General features: G+C 43.4%; 1 long non-coding RNA gene across 3 annotated transcripts in view; it reads left to right on the top strand.

Moving 5' to 3' along the window:
- Window positions 1-17,557, top strand: part of LOC105249897 — a 142,913-nt gene that overhangs the window by 60,377 nt on the left and 64,979 nt on the right. For all 3 annotated transcript variants that reach the window (XR_003123327.1, XR_003123328.1, XR_003123329.1), the window contains exons 3-5: window positions 7,934-8,399; window positions 9,610-10,701; window positions 10,883-11,358. This is a non-coding gene — a long non-coding RNA (uncharacterized LOC105249897). The remainder of the gene's footprint in view (window positions 1-7,933; window positions 8,400-9,609; window positions 10,702-10,882; window positions 11,359-17,557) is intronic.

A 17,557-nucleotide genomic window follows, 5' to 3' on the forward strand; every position in this document is an offset into this window, starting at 1 on the left:
CCATGAATCGAATGCTTTTGATATTAATGAAATTATTGTGAAAATATTTAAGAATTTCATTAAAAACTATGATCTTTAAACTTTGAAAGCTATTAAAAGCCTCGACATTTTCGTATTAGAATTTTCGTCTTAAAATGTTACAAAGAATTTGTCATTAAAATATTTATCGCGAATTTAGAAACACCCTGTATATTTGATTATATTAAGAAAAATTAATTTTTGTCTCTTGTTTTATTATTATATCTCCCCAATGCAGAGATTTTATCGTTTACTGTATACATCTACTTTTCCGCCCAGCGTAAAGCGCGATTCTTGTCAGCATTGTATGCCTGTGCGAAACGCAAATAACGACGATAATATCGACGACAAGTCTCGAGTCTGCCGCGAACGCTGGAAGTTCAACGCGTGGAAGTTTTTGATCCCGTTAAGCGCCGACTTCGTCAAGACGCGAAACGGTAAAACTTTGCGAATGACTCAAAGTCGGTCTATCGATTCAAGACACCGGGTCCGGAGTCGCGATCGGCCGGATTGTCAAACGACGTTTGTCGTCGCGTCGCGCGAGGCAGCTCGTGAAAAGATGGGCGCGGCGAGCCGGCATTCCTCCTCGAAGAGCTCCGATGGCATTGTTCCATCGCGTCGCACCTCGATCACGCCTCTGTCACGTGGCGCACAATTCACAGGACGTGACTCTCCGGCCCTCTTAAGGTGTCTCTCTCCCCAACAACGGCCGCCGTTCGCCATAAGCGCGTACGCCGTCATCCGCTCTGGCACCGCCGACCATTATTTTTTTTGTCTGTCGTCTCCCGTAATGTCACGTTGCGCCAAAGTAACTGCATAATTTCGTTAGGATATATGGCAACGAACCCGTCGCGACAATCGCAAGAGACGGCGCGATCGCGACAATCGAGAGAGCGTCTTGCCTGACTGTTAGCACCGGCGTAATTTGATGTAAACGAGAAGAGAGCATCAGCACGTGAATATAATTATGAGCGAGTGAAACTTAACTCAATGGGAGTCGTGATGTTTTTACACATCATGTTTAAGTACGTATCTGAACTGGACTGAGAATACCTATCATAATATGTTTTTATCAATATTTCGATATTTCTTTAAATGCTCACGATTATTTATTATCAATGGTTTCCGTTATAGTGGCCAATCCTATAATTAGCAGAAAATATCGTCTATCAAGATGATCGAGAAAGATTTCAATGTTATAGAAATAAATAAAAATATACTTATTATCGTGTTAAAAGCAAGAGATGGTGTCGAAGCTTGAAGATTAGATCCTTATTCCTCGTTGTACTATGCACACCATCGTAATTCACGCAGCAAACAGACTGAACTACCGTGATACGAAACGCGGCTTACTTAATCGTTCGCCCGCTGATTCGTTCACCTGCTGCTCATTAGAAGCCTTATCGCTAATTAATCCATACAACAACGGCGTTACGGCTCTCGTGTCGTTCGTTGCCTCGCTTCTCCATCCGCCTCCTGTCCCTCTCCCTCCCCTCTCTCTCTCTCAAGCAATTATGAGCATACTTCCTGAACTCGTCACTCTACTCGTCGTTGAAACTGTTCAGGGTGTGAGCGACAATTATGCGGTTTCTCAATACAAGATATTAATGAGTCTGCGAGAGGGTTGCCGGAAGTTTTATCGCGAATCTTTCCGGTTCAGGTCAGAACCGTCGCCAACAAAGAGTATAAAGATCTTTCTGGACGATATTTCTGGGACAGATTCTGTGACTAATTTGACATACAATATCCCAACGAAAATTTAAAGATACCAAGGATTTTTCAGATTTAAGCGATTGAGCCCGAATGAGATAAAGAAATTCGTTTAATTTGAAAAATAAATTCTTCTTTAATTTTAATTATACACAAAATAAAATGTCTTGAAGTAGTAAGTAAATTGCTTTATTCACATATAGATAATTTTTCATATAAACTTCTTTTCATCTGATTTGTGCTCAACTCGACGATATTTCGACAGCATCACGTGTTTCTGCTCGAACCCAGTCAGTTCGCCGCCTTTCAATCTCTTCCCTGCGTCGATCGCGTCGATGGCGACGTTTACAGTAATGTATGCAGTCAATGTGTCAAGAGCGCGCTGCCCGGATGGTTGCCGGCGCGTTTCTCCGCGTTGTTAAGTCATTTAAATCCACGGTTACGCGACAGCTGGCGTAGGTCAGTATCATTATCGCGAGAGGAACGAGAGTGAAACGGCGAATCGATAGACGGACGTACGGGACATTAATAAACATGAAGAGGCAAACGCGCGAGCGAGCGAGTCGACGGATCCTCCGTCGTCTCGTCGGCTTCTTCTTCTTCTTCTTTGACTCTTCTTCCCTCGTTTTACAGGCAGAATTGATCGGATTTCTACAAAGCGGTACCATTACCGCAGAATCCCTCCGCCGAGATATAAATACGACCGAACGCATCTCTCTTTCGTTAATTCGTGCGAACGAAACTTTAAATTCAGTTTCCTCCACTTCAATTGCGACTTCTTCGTTTCTTGGCACAACGTTATCTTTATGTACACGCAAAGTGTGAAGAAAGCGAGAAACTACCACCCGACTTTAAAGGCGAAAGCGAGCGCTTTCATTCGGCAAATCTGATCAGCGACTTTAAATTGAACCATGTTCGCGTTGCCAATAAGTCGCGATAAAATTTCAAGATCCAAAGTTATTCACTTATTGAATGATAACGTACTAATATAAAAAATGTCACGAAAAAACGGAATACTATAAAAGCGAGATGGGTAATTATTGTCAAGCACCGTGATAAGCTCTTATAGTTTCCAGAGTTTGATCCTAGACAAAGTAATTATCTCATCTCTGGAATGTCGAACGTAAACTTAATCGAGCGCGACGCTCACATGCGAGCAAAATCGCGAGAAGGATAGAGGGAGAACACCCATCGTCTATACCGGTATACGTTAGCAGAGAGCCGGTAACTTGTTAATTATTAATCAGCATGTTTAATTCATATTGCGCGCGCCAGCTGTTTGTTTCCTTGATACGCGGTAAGGTCTCGCTACTTACTTATGGCAACGCTTAAACGTTACCGCGAGTAAACATTGTGCTCCGGGTACTTAGGAATTCTCTCCTCTCCCCCGCCTCGCCCCCGCTCCCCTCTTTACGCTCCCGCACCTGCGACTTTTTCTTTTGTCTTTTTCTCACCTTCCCGCGTCTCTCTTTCACCGAAGGAAGTCTCACGGTGTTGCATACCACGCATGCAAGCTGCAACGTGCACGTATCGCGTGCTCGCAAGGTCGTCTTTGTCGATGTACGACACGCCTCATCGGATTCGCATCCCCCTCATCAGGGGATGTTTTATCGTCTAAACTCATACTATAACTTTGAAATTTGTATGTTTTTTATTTGAGAAAAATTGACTATCAAAGATAATGACAGATGATTTGACAGGTGATTAAATTTTTTATATTGATCAGTGATTTGTATGAATCAATAATGAATTTACATTTTTTTTCCATTTTCCTTTATATCTTTTAAAGATCAGGATAAAGTAAATATATAAATAAATAATAAGAAAAATAAGGGGGAATTGCTAGAAATTTTTCTCGCAAAAAGAGATACGATGCGCACTTGAGGCGAAAGGAACTGTCGAAATAATGAACTTGACTCTCCTGAAAATTATTCCGGAGACGATCGATGTGTATCGCCGCGTGTATCCGTACGCTAACGTTCGGAGCGTGTGCACGGCATTTTATGTATTACTCGGGGAGGGGTGGTCTCGCCTGTGTCTTTCGCCCCGCGTTCTTTTTCTCAACGCACAACGGGGGTGTTTATGGGTTTATTATACGACCGATCTCGTCCGCTCGGCCGCGCATACACGCGCACGCGAGGAATAGGTGCACGTCCGTCCGCTGCGAATCGGACGCGTGCGAGATCCTTCCCTTTAGGACTACCAGCGTCTATCTCCCGCGCGTGCGGGACCATAAAAAAATATCCGAGTGGAGTGAAAATAAATCTAACCTTGGGGCGCGCCGAGACCAACCGACCGAGCGGTCGGGCTCCCTTAACGTGAGGTAATAGAAACGAATGGTCGCGTGTGCGAGAGGCAGAGAAAAGTACGAAAGCCGTATGTGAAAAAAGCGACCTCCCCGACGACGTCGCGACGGAATTCCACTCTATTCACTTTGTAACGCCTCGTTAGTCCGGCGATATTCCGCGCATATCGCGCTCGTTTAATGCGCACGTGAGGCCGCGTCAAGGCGTTTAACCAAACGTATCTTCAAGGTAAAAGTATGTTGGTTATGTCAAGCGTATGAGTGTATATGAATGTACATGTGAACTACATTTTTCATTTTGTTCCTTAAGCAAGACTTAAAGACCAAGATATTTATAAAAGAAAAGGAAGAAAAGAGATACAGTTTTCTATAAAGTAATTTATAATCTTATATTGTATGCAAAATACTTTCTAAATTTATCGTTAAACCGTTAGCGATATTAATGATGTACATTTAAATGTGTTATTTCGGAGAATACAAGCGAATCCATTTGTCACTTGAAACGCATTAACTCAATCGCTTTTACTGTGGAACCGCAGAATACATACAAGACCACCGAGCTGCAATGAAGCTCCCGCATGTTCTATACATAAGACGGGTACACAATTTCCTCTATCTTCCCCCAACTGGGCCGAGAAAAAGGGAAAATGTTATTGAAAGATCGCAGGTTGGAGAGTAGAAAGGCGAGTGTAGGGAAGAGAAGGATACGAAGAGAAATAACCACGAGGAAAGAAAGAAGAGAGCGAACAACGACGGCGAAGAAGAGATGAGAGAGGGATGTGGATGCCGAAGACAAGAGAAGGGAAGAACATCGGGTTTACCGCAGAGCGGTACCACCCTTAGCGCGGTCTGAGTTCATTGCGCGAGTCATCAGTATCCATAAGCGATGAGTTACCCCTCGCTCGCTTCCTCTCCCTCTTCCTAGTCTTGGCGGTGCAACCCCGTCGATGGAAGAGGAAGGTTAGAATCGGGGCACCTGGTTCGCTTGTTCGGCGCTCGGAGCTTCTCTCCTCCGGCTGGATGGTCGAAAGGATGGCGGGACCCCCGGCCACCATCGGGGAAGGACGAAGGCCGAGGACATGCGGCTGGCGCTACTGTGCCGGTAGTAGTGGGTGGTTGATTTTCTTAGGTCAACGTATAATCAAGCCACCGAGGAGAGGTACGATAGAGAAGAGGGATAGAAAGAGAGAGAGAAAGAGACAGAGACAGAGAGATAGAGAGAGAGCAGAGCACGGACAGCCATCGTCCTAGACCAATCCCCGGGCTTCGTCGGCGAACAGTCCCCCGAAAGCGAAGGCGAGCCAACCGGCGGCTTCACCTCGAGGAGAAGGAGCCTTCTCGAAGGAATCCTCCGGACTACCTTCGATACTCCGATCCTCTTCGAGAAGGATATTCTCTCTCGATAGAGAGAGTCGCGTTCGTGAACCACCAACCCTCTTGCAGAAACGCTACCCTGGAATAACCACGTCCACGATGGCTCTTACATACTACGTGGTTACGCGGCTAAAGTTAATAACGGATAGTCTGCCGGTGCACGCTTCGACGATTGAATTAAATGAGCAACCCGCCTCATCCTCGAAAGTTCACGGGATTACTCTCTTTCGGAATGATTAGATTTCGGAAAGCGGATGGTTGATTTTATGCTGAGGAATAGGCGCGATACTTATCACTGGCGCGAAATTATTCGTATTTTTGTCGTAATTTTGTTTGACGTATCTGATTATATTTTTACCACAATTACTCCAATTCCATTCTATAATTCTTTTTATTCCAAATTATATTTTTTATTACCACGCTCAATTATTAAACTTAATATATAATCGTGATAATATTATACTTAAGAATTCTTTTGTCTTTTTAGAGGGATGAAAAATACGAGATCCAGAGTTTCGAATTTATTTTCTTAAGTAGTTTGTGCAATATTAAAATCATTTTTAATTTACCCGAACAGTCTCCCACCTCTGCACAAATTAAATATTTCATAACATCAATTCTCTATTCGCGTCCATCGACCACTCACAAACTTGTAATGGCCATCTAAACGTAAACATCGGCTTAAGATGTCCCTTCGAATTTCGTGTCGCGTACGGGACGAAATGATATCGACTGATGAGACGATCGGAAAGAGATGGAGAGGGTATAAAGAGAGACGAGAGAATCGCGAGAGAGGAGACGGGCAGAAATAACCAGACGGCCGGCGGTCCCGAAACGTCGAAAGTCCGTGTTCTTGAAGGCAACGGGGCGAGATGGAAAAATTGCCTCGATGTAAAAACATGAGAATCGCTTCTCCGCCGTCCACACTCAATAAAACGACCTCGACCTAAGAGATACGCGGTCCATCGTGCCGCATATATATGGAATGGAGTACAAACACACACGCGCGAAAAATATACACGATCACTGCACACACACATACACACACACACACACACACACACACACACACACACACACACACACACACACACACACACACACACACACACACACACGTTCATGTCAACTCGAGCGGTTTCCTTTCGCAACATGGTGAAGGAAACGGGAGCACGAGAAAAGGACACGAGAAGCTTGAACGGGAGAAGGGAAGGAAGCGTCCACATCCAGTCGAGTGGTCAGCTATCGAAAACCTCCTACCCGCCGCCATTCTGTCCCACCCCCCCGAGAGACCGGCTCCATCGACCAATAATAAAAAATATACGATCTCTTCGGGCTTTCGCACACGGACGCAACCGACCGGCACGCCGATCTACGTAGACGTAGGCGAATTATACTTCGAGGCCGGTTCTAAGTGATCGCATTTCCACATAGACGAGCTGGCCCGATACGATATGAAAGACTGCCCGGTGCCGTTATTGCCGCGTGACGAGGGGGCTGAAAAAGGCCATCGCGCTAGGGGGGGCGCCATGAGATCCGAAACGAAACATTATCGAGTCGGGTATTTTCTTTTTTTTTTTTCGCCGAGATCTTTATGATCACCGCTTAAGAAAAAAATGGAGAAAAGGCTACGAGAGGGGAAAATTGTACGGTTTATAGCAGAAAAAACGGATATTAAATGCGTAACAGTCCTACAAAATTGTGCTGAAGTCTTTACCGATACATAATTCCATAGATTATTTCTTAGATTTTCACTTTTATTTCTAGTTTGCTTGTTACGCTTTATCAAGCACAATTTCTGACGGTGTATAACTGCCTTTTTCAGCCATTAATTTCAGGAATTAATTTTGATTTTTCTAAAATGGAAATTTTGTTTGGATATTTTAAGAAATATCGAGAAAGCATCGAGTTCGACTTCACGATAACTAACGAGCGTACACCGAGAAAGAAAAAGTGTTTGCTGGAAGAGCGTGAAACAGTTGCGCGAAATCTATCAACCGCGTTCCCCTTCACAGTCTCGGCGCCCTAGCGCGGCCAAGTTAACGGAAGAAAGATGATCCATTCGTCATAATATAAAAATGGCCATGACAGCGTTATCTGTGGCCATTTCCTGCAGTCGTAGCGCCGGTTCCCCGGGCTCACTTGTCACTATGCCGGAGGTAATGATCATTACTGAGGGTTTCAACCCTACGCGCGGTACAGAGATATACGAACCTCGTAAGAGAAGAGAGCGAGACTCGCGTAGACAGACGAGGAAGGAGAGAGGACCGTCTCTATGAAAAAGAGAAGACGCTGGGGTGGAGAAAACGGGCTGCGGGGGTGGAGAGCAAAAGACGATGATATAGACTGTGTTCTCGACCCTGCCTTCGCCTACTCCGCGATCCCCCGGCTACCCCAACCCCTCACGAGGGTGGGACAAGATGGCCGCTGGTAGGACTTCCCGGCCCAGGTCGGGTTTATGTGTAGTAATAAATGGTAATTTAAAACAGCGAGAACTAACAATTTCTTTCTTTATTTCTTCTCCAGTGCCCCGCGCTCAAGAGCGCCCACGACGAACGCCTGGCCGAGCGCACACTAACGCGTTGGGCAAACACACGAATACACGCGCGTGCACACCACGGGGGTACTGTTCGCACCTAGAAGGGTAGATCTTCCCGAAGGTGGTAAACGCGGGAGAAAAGCGTTCTGCGAGATCTGAGAGAATAGGGTGCTAACATCGCGCTGTGGGATAGTAGGAGAGGGGGCGGCTATGGTGGAAGCACTTTTGTCGGGATATACTCGAGCCAAGAAACCGTGAACCAGCCAGTCAGCCAAGCAGCCCACGTAATATAAAGAGATATGTGCCGCGGAATAGCATTACCATTAGGAGATATAGTTTAGCGGAGGAGGCGGCACAGATGAAATGAGATACTGCGGCTGAATCATGCATGAAGCGAAGAAGGTGCGATTCGCCGTTCTCCTCGCTCTCGACCGTCGCTGTACACGTTTATCTGTAAGTATGTATATGCGTTCATACGTGTGTGTATATTCGTGTATATAAACCGAGAGATATCAGGGTGATCTCCTCTTTGCCCTCCTAGTCGCGGATCTTCTCCGTCAACTTTCCCCGCCTTTTCTTACACTTTTCTCTTTGCCACCTTGCTCAACTTCCCGCCTTCCTCTCTCTCTCTCTCTCTCTCTCTGTCTGTCTGTCTGTCTGTCTCTTTCTCTCGCTCTCTTCGTCATCTCTATGTCAACTTTCCGTCTCCTCCTCGCGCAGACTCGATGAGAAAAGTGAATATGCTACAATATTCAAATGGCAGCTGCGCGACACTTTATTAAACGCGCTATTTGCATCGCCGCCAACGTCCCCCGCTCGCCCCCTCCCCTTTCTATTGCCCGCTCCCTCGCTACGTCGACCGACGGTCGACGGTCCTTTTTGGTTGCCGACCAGACAGAGACGAGCACGACGCCTGATTAAAAACTCGCCAGCGTGGTAGCTGTGATAGCGACGCGTTACGCTTCGCACGCTGAAAGTATTCGGATCGGGGATCGTTTTCTATCGCCGCGTAATCAAAATCACTAAAGTCTTGAATTAATAAAAAAAAAAAAGATTAATGAATTTCAAATAAAAAAAGGTAAACAATTTTCTTATAAAGAATGTTTAACGATTAAATAAGTTTAATTCAATATAAAGGAGCAAGGATTTTAGTATATATGTTTCTTATTCAAACCTCAAGTACGATGGAGATATATCTGTAAATGTCGGCTCGATAATTTCAGATGAATAAAGAAAGTATGTACAGTTTATAAAAAAAGATTTTGATTCATTATTATGAGAGTCGCGGTGCACGCAGAGATACTAGAAGAGTACTCGAGCATACTATCCCCGTAATTCTTCGCAGGACGGCTTGGGGAGCGCAGGCACACATTATGCTAATTTGTCTTTTAATCTCGTGGCACCACCGGTGCGTCTTCTCTTTTCGTTCGGAGAGGGAGGCTCGTATCCTCCAACCGAAATACAATCTGAGAGCGTGCAAGCGCACTATATACTTTGAAGAACATGATTGGTACTTATCATTTCTATTGAGAATCTTCAAGCAATTTGTTTGGACTTGCATGCGATTACAAAGATGGATTGGCTTAGAGTATGAAAATAAAAAAGCGATAAATTCTCTCTGATATATAAAAACGTTAATAATGTCTATTTTCTATTTTTCTAGCGTGTTCTATGTTCCATCGCGAGATGAAACATCCAGTATTTTTCTACGTCGGCGAATCCATCGCAGGAGCTCGAAACTCCGGGAGAGAAATTCCGACGAGCGCGGGTCAAAGGGCAAAAAGTGTCTTCGAAGAAAGAAATTCGGAATCACGACGTGAATGAAGTAGGCGGGAGGACCAGATGGTGGTGGCCGCGGAGACAGTAGTGGGAGCACTTATGCATTTATGCATTCATATTTCCGCGGTCTCCGTTCTCGAGACGAACCGTAAGACGACGACAACGTCGTCGTCGTCGTCGTCGTCGTCATAGGAGCGCCCGAACCACAGCGATATTCCACGCCGTCGAGAAAGAGGAAAGGTAGGGAAGCGAAAGAGGTGGGCGGAAAGTTGCTCCGGAATAATAATACACGCCGGCGCCCGCGCTAGCTCCGCTCTCGCAGGAAAAAATCTGAATACATGAAACGTAATGACAGAGTGTGTACGCCTCCGCTTTCGCCGGAGCGGTCGCCAGATTCAGGATAGCCGTGTCAGGAGGAGCAGATGTCGTAGGAGTGCCTGAACCAAGTCTTCGACTTTGTTACGATATCGGCTTATCTCGCAAATCGCGAAAAAACTCAAGGAGAAGAAGAATGTTACACCCTCCTATACGTCATATTTATTACAATAATTATTTAATAAAAATCTTCAGCTTACAGGAGTAAAAACTAGAATGTTTCGAGTCAAAGTCAGAAACAATGAGTAAAGAAATAAATTTTTTCATCACAGTTTTAATAAAAAAGATATAAAAATGATACCATTGTTCTTCGGTGAAAGAATCGCTGAAATTGTTGTTGAATGTCAAAATCTTGAATGCAATGATGACGTAAATTTGCTCGGTCCGCCAGTAACGATGATGACCATCGAAGAACGAGGTTATCGAGGACGACCAGAAGGACGTTGGCGAGAGAAAACAGTCGGGGACGCCGATGGCGTAAGGGTAGGAAGGTAGATGGATGAAAGGAAGGAAGGAAGGAAGGAAGGAAGGAAGGGCGCCGTCGTACCCGTGGCTCCGCCTATCGGCGCGCCGGCTCGCGGTGGTGAATACATTTAGCCTGGTTAGTTTACAAATGAATACAGCGATTGAAGCAACTTATAATATCAATGTACCTCCAACCGTCTCGCTCGCACGCCGTGCGCCACCCCTTGCTAGCATCTCGCTTCCACCCACTCTCTCGCGGGGTTCCATACAGAATGGCCATATTAACTTGATAATTAGCTCGGTTATACGACTTGCAGATGAGGAAAGACTCGGGACGGACGTCGGCTACCCCTACCAGGAGTGGTGCCAGTGTTCCTTGCTCTGCTCCCTATGCTATGCTCGACTCGGCCCGGCTCCTCGTCGCTCGTCGGATGGATATAGAACCCTTAGTTCGTATTCCTCTCCCTGTCTGCTAGGAACCCCGTCGTGGTTCGTCTCGCAGCCGGTAAATTCAAAGACGGCGACGACGACGTCGTCGTCGTTGTCATTCTCGCGCTCGTGCTTCCGGCGAGACACGTTTTTCGGAGTATCGGTCTCTCAGTGAATTTTCAAAGTGTCTACCCTCACCTCGCAAGTGACAGGGTTAATCTAGGTGATCACGTGCTCTAGCATGCGATCGCGACCACGTGCTACACAAGGTTACCCATGAGGATTGAACAAATGGCGAGATCGACGTTCGCCGTTTCTTATCAGCACCTTCTTATCGGGCTTATATCGTGGTAACGATAAAGAGGTACGTTTCGGCGAGGGGAAGCTTAAGCTAGAAAGATTTGCGCTGAAAGAGAGCAGTGCCGCGCGTCGCTTCGATTGTCGATCCACGACCGCGACCGTCAAGGTGACGACGACCTTCCTTCGACGTTGCCCGGATCAGGTGAAACGAGCCGTGCCATGTGCTAGGTGGCGCCTTGAGAAACTCAAAATGGCCGCACTGGCTGGCTAGACGAAAACAGCATCTCTCGCACGCGCGTTTCGAAGATGAACGGCGAGCCGAGTCGAGCCGAGCCGAGCGTCGCGTCGCTTCGCTTCGCTTCGCGCCGGCCCCATGTCCTCCTCTTTGAGGACTCGCGCTCGCCGAAGGTCTTGCCATCCGTCGCGCGCGATGCGGGAATACAAACTACCGAGGTATAACGCGTACCAGCGCATTCCGGGAGATGACTGGCATTGAGAAAGCTCGGCTTTGGAGCCGCTCCCGCTCGCTCGCTCGTCTCATTCGCTTCTCCGTCTACGACCGGAATACAGAGATGACGGCGGCCATATTAGGATTGACTTCTGCCTTTCCGTTCGTCTCCTCTCTCGTATTTTTCCTCCCCTTTCTCCCTTCGTTTTCGCCGTTCCTCATCTTTGCATTAAGCGACGTGTCTCTATAATAAATAATGTGGCAATCGCTTATCGTGACCTTTGAATGACTACGAAACGCGACTTGTTTACCTAAAAACTCGTGCGGATTTTTCGCGATGAATATCACTCACTTTTCCATCATCGATTACTTTCCATGAACATAAACAGCCTTTACAATCACACGTAATAATTTGATTTTAAAGACTTTCGCGTGCGTTTGCTTTATGCTTTCTTCATTGCGAATGCTGTTGCTGGCAAATTTCCCTGAGATAGAAAGATTTCTTCTTAATCATCTCGCGTCTTAATCAATATACAAGACTTTGTGACGTATTATAAAAGAAGTGTGAAGAAAACCGAGTTGCGCGTAGATAAATTATTTTCATTATATTATCATCAATCTAAAAATAACAATTTGAAAATATTAATGCTCCTTATGCAATATTAGGTAGAGCTATCGATTTAATTATAAAATCATCTAATTACCTATATTTTCCATCTTGCATTATTGTGATGCGATATTTTAGAATTATATTTGACAAGTAAACGAGACCTATGATTGCTGAATCGTACCGCTACACAGTAAAAAATTGTCCATATGTTAAAATTTTCTTGTGTTCATCACGTTTTGATTAGTACTTTAAAGTAAAATTAACATTCGACTTATATGTTATTATTTTTATAACGTTTTCATGTGACTTTACATTTATGTCAACTTTATAACTTAACACTTTGTACATGTCATCTCTTAGGAACACTTTGTACATGTCATCTCTTAGGAATATAATATTATTTTGAGTATTTTTGACATAATTATTTTAAACAGGCAACATGTGTCAAAGTTAGTTTAATATTCTAAGAAAAGTTTAAGTAAATCTTCAAACAATTTTGACATGACATACAAAGTAATCAAATTTGTTAAAATCAAATGTTTCTATTACAAATAATTTAAGTTAAAATAATTACTATGTTATGTTAATATCCTACATTGTCCTACAACAATTCTTACGAGTTATTGCAACTATTTTTCGTGTAATTTTTAATTAATTTGTATGTTATTTTTACATTACACTTAAAGTCACAATAACAAAAATAAATGTAAAATATTGTGTCAATTATTTAACATTTTTAGTTTGTCAATAACATACGAATGAGTTATTTTAACATTTAGAGTGGACATTCTGGGACATGTGAAAAATGTTATAATTAACATTTTATTTTTTACTGTGTAAGAACATCAATTTTATTTCAAAGTTAGAAATCTTATTCTGCCATTTTCGGATGTATCGCCTCCAGTCGCGCCTTTAATCGAAGACTATATATATTAGTTTTCTCGCCTTGTGACATCGTAGTGCGATATTTCAAGTTTAGTTCTGTACTTGGTGGCATTCGTTGCAAAATGATAGCCGCGGAATCGCCCTATCGTAAAGCGAAAGCAAACGAAGGAACGTCGGAGGCGGACCGGCGACACGATATGTACGTGCCGTCACGTACGCGACGGGGTTTTTACTGAAATCAAATCTAAATAAAGCGAGTTCGTAACACGGCGATATACATGAATGCCGCAAACTGTTCCCATGGCGGTACCCGTGAGATACCACTGCGTTTTATCACTATCTCAAAGTTTCAACGACAGAGCCATCGGCACATTCGTTAGTCGCGCTCGAATCCACATGTGATCAATCGGTCCATTTTTAATCCATCTGGCTCGATTTAACAATAATTAATATAATGGAGAGAAGAGGGAGAAAATGGAAAATGATAGAGACTTTAAACTCTCATGACATTTTGTGAAAAAATAAATAATTATAAAAGTCTCTTCAATATACTCGTATAATGATTTAACTAGACAAATCAATATTATTTGAGATTTAAATGCGCTGAAATCATTCTTAAAATTTTGTGTAATTCTTAAAGTAGTTCATTTAAATCCGAAAGTAAGACAATGCCCGCTATAAGGGATCAATTTTTAAGTTTACTCTTCGCGATTTATCGAGTGACGTCTTTAAAAATGTCATTGCTATCAACGTACTGAACTCTACCGACTATTAGCGAAGGGGACACATTTCGCAAAGCCCAGGATTGCGTCCCCGACGGTAATTGGCGTCACGTTGCACGCGGAAAACGAGTTTTCACGGGCGATAAATTCAAGAATAGCGCGAGCGCGACGAGAACTCGGCCGGTACCGCGGGGTATACGGCAAACAACAACACCTGCCGCGACTCGTGGGTGCCGCGAGGACGGTATATATATATATATAGGGAGGCCCGACAAAAGTAATGTATGCACCCTTGTACCCTGTACAATGGAAACTCCGAGAGAGCGGAGCCACCTGAGCCTGCAGGCAGGTCCGAGCACCATTCGGGCCGGCTGTTTGCAATCGACGATGCGGCCGTTGTAGCTAATTATTTTCTCTCTCGTATCGATTCAGCCGCGTGAGAATATATTATTATTACACCGTTGTCTAAGAGATTCGGGAAGAAATGCGATTCGACGATCGTCCCGCGAGTCCCGCTTATGGGTCGTTATCTATCGATTCAGCTGCTCGTGGAGTTCCGCTAATTATTCGCGTAATTTTACATTAGCGGCAGTGTCATCGATCTCTACGACGCGCATTACATTTCCCGCGCGCGAATAGTTGGCCTCTAATTATTCGCACGGCAAATAATAACGCACGCACGTCTTCGACGCGATAACAAGCCAGCCGACGCCATTATTTTTTTCCCTCGTCCTCGACGGAGGACTCACGGCGAATTCCGGACTGGCAAAAGGAAGAGGGAGGAGACGAGAGAGCGAACTGGAACGAGAAGTCAGGGCACTCAGCGTGGCTAATTGCTCAAATCATTAAGAAAAAAACATGAAATCTAAGGCTCGCCGTACAGTGGGAAGCGTAGTAGATAGCGATCGACCGCGCGTATACCGTAATGAAAATAATCACGGTAGTGGCGGCAACGATAACTACGTTTCGAGCTAGATTTATTCGCGGTTCGTCGCATCCTCTCATTCGTTTGTCCTTGCATCAGACGTTTTCCGATGCGTCGGAAAGTTCGATCGCGAGAGCCGCGAAAATCTATTTTATAAATTTCCATTTCGCTTCGAGCTTTCATTTCACACATTCGCAATAATATAAGTAACGTATAAATTCTATTTCTTTTTTCTCTCTCGTTAATCTTTTTCCGCCTTTGAAACGAAACAAGTATATAGTGTAAATCAGTTACACAGTAAAAAATTGCGTCCATATGTTAAAATTTTCTTGTTACCACGTTTTGATTAGCACTTTAATGTAAAATTAACATACAACTTATATCTTATTATTTTTATAATTTTTTCATGTATTACATTTATGTCAACTTAACACTTTGTATATGTCTCTTAGAAATGAAATATTATTTTGAGTATTTTTAACATAATCATTTTAAACAATCAACATGTGTCAAAGTCAGTTTAACAGTCTAAGAAAAGTTTAAGTAAATCTTGAACTTTGACATACAAAATAATCAGATTTACTAAAATCAAATGTTTCTATTACAAATAATTTAAGTTAAAATAATTACTATTATGTTAATGTCCTACAACAATTCTTACGAGTTATTGCAACTATTTTTTCGTGTAATTTTTAATTAATTTGTATGTTATTTTTACATTACACTTAAAGTTACAATACAAAAATAAATGTAAAGTATTGTGACAATTATTTAACATTTTTAGTTTGTCAATAAGTAACATACGACGAATGAGTTATTTTAACTTAAAATTTAGAATGGACTTTCTGGGACATGTAAAAAATGTTATAATTAACATTTTATTTTTTACCATGTATCACGCATTGACTTTTTTCTAGTTTATGATTTTACAAAAAAAAAATCAATGCCATTTCTTTATACAAAATAAATTATTATGCACGTGCAATATTAATCTTGCGAATAAAAATGAAAAAACTAAGAGCCCTTTTTGATTACACGTTATTCTCGACAACGAAAATCCGTTTAAAGTCGATGAATCACGTCTACGCGAAATTTCGTCGCAATGCGAAAGCGCTGCGGCCAGAAGCAAGAGAAAAAAAAACACGAGAGAAGTAAGAAAAGAGCAAGAAGAGAAGGAGCAAAAAAGACAGAGGGAGAAAAAAGAGCGAACGCGCGGAGGAATAAGAAAACGGAGGAGTGCGGCCGCGCATTTGCGTATTGTTATGTTAACGCCCGCGCGCGAAGTAACAATCGGCACCAAGCACAATGGTGAAATCCCGGCTGAAAAGGGGGCCAGGGAGGTTGTAGAAGCCGAAAGCAAGGGTTGGCAAGGGACGCGGGCGGGGAAACGTTATCGCATTATCGTATTGCGGCGCCTCGTTGCCGGGACTCGCTCTGCCCTTACGTAAATTCCTGCAAACAAAGATTTACACCGATACAACCGTGAGTACCCGATGCTCCGTCCCTCCTCTCCTCTAATGCTCCCTCCTTCCTCCCGTTCTTCTCCTCAGCGAGTTTACGAAACCACCGTCGAATAAACGGGAGACGCGTCCGCCCACTTTAATATTCCTCGTTTCCATAAAAATATGACGTTCCTTGCGAGAATCTCGAGATGACGGCCGCGACGAAGATTCGCCACGAGCCGTTTGTGCCGCGACGAGAATCGACTTCGATAACGACAGGTTCGATGAGATTACACGTCGACGCTTCTTGTCGAATAGAGAAACTACTCTTGTATTTTCATGTCTTTTCATAAAATAAAAAGAGATAAATTTGATCGGTGCGAACGTGACAGTTAAATGCCGAGAATATCGTGATACGTATCTAGTCTACAAATTTTATTTCTCACAGTATTTATCGTAATATTTCACATATTTCTCGTAGGTAATAAGAAGAGCAAATAGATAAAAATATGCTTTTAGCTCTCCGTTATATTTTTCATATTAACATATAATTGTTTATCGGATGTTTCTCAAGTTGATGCAGTTCTCAATCGATCTATATATGATGAAGGCAAAATACACAGCCCCTATGTTATAAGGGATAGGCTGGGGGATTTGGCGGGGGACGGTGGAGGGTGGACGAACGGTGGCGGGTCATGGGTGGGTGGTGAATATGCAAATGTAATTGATATTACTTTTTAAATATTCCCCATTCTACCCGACAGAGAGAGGGACCACCCGTCTGTCGCTCGCTTGCAGCAGAGGGTGCGCCTGCTTTATACACTCTTACTCTAAGTGCCTTTTACCCCCATGCCGATAACCTCCCACCACTCTGCCTCTTATTCGGTAACTGCAACTGCCTTGTAAGTAAAGGTAATTAATAGACTCCGAAGACCTATCGCAAGATTTCGGCGGATAACCGGCGAACGGGTTGTAATTGCTGGTAAACCGTGGCGAATTATCGCGACTCGATAATTTGTGAACTTTCATTTCTGCTGTATAACTCCTTTTTAACTCTAAATTGCACGATTTTGCAACGAAAGAAATGAAAATAAAACAGAAATTATATCGCGAGAAAAATTTGTAATATTGCTACATAAAATCAACGTAAAAAGATGATGCAAAAATATTTGAGAAAAAAATTATTATACAGTAGTGTATATTAAAATTTATATTGTATTGTTATGAAAGC

This window comes from Camponotus floridanus, unplaced genomic scaffold, assembly GCF_003227725.1.
Source record: "Camponotus floridanus strain SB8 unplaced genomic scaffold, Cflo_v7.5 scaffold5, whole genome shotgun sequence".
Lineage (NCBI taxonomy): Eukaryota > Metazoa > Arthropoda > Insecta > Hymenoptera > Formicidae > Camponotus > Camponotus floridanus.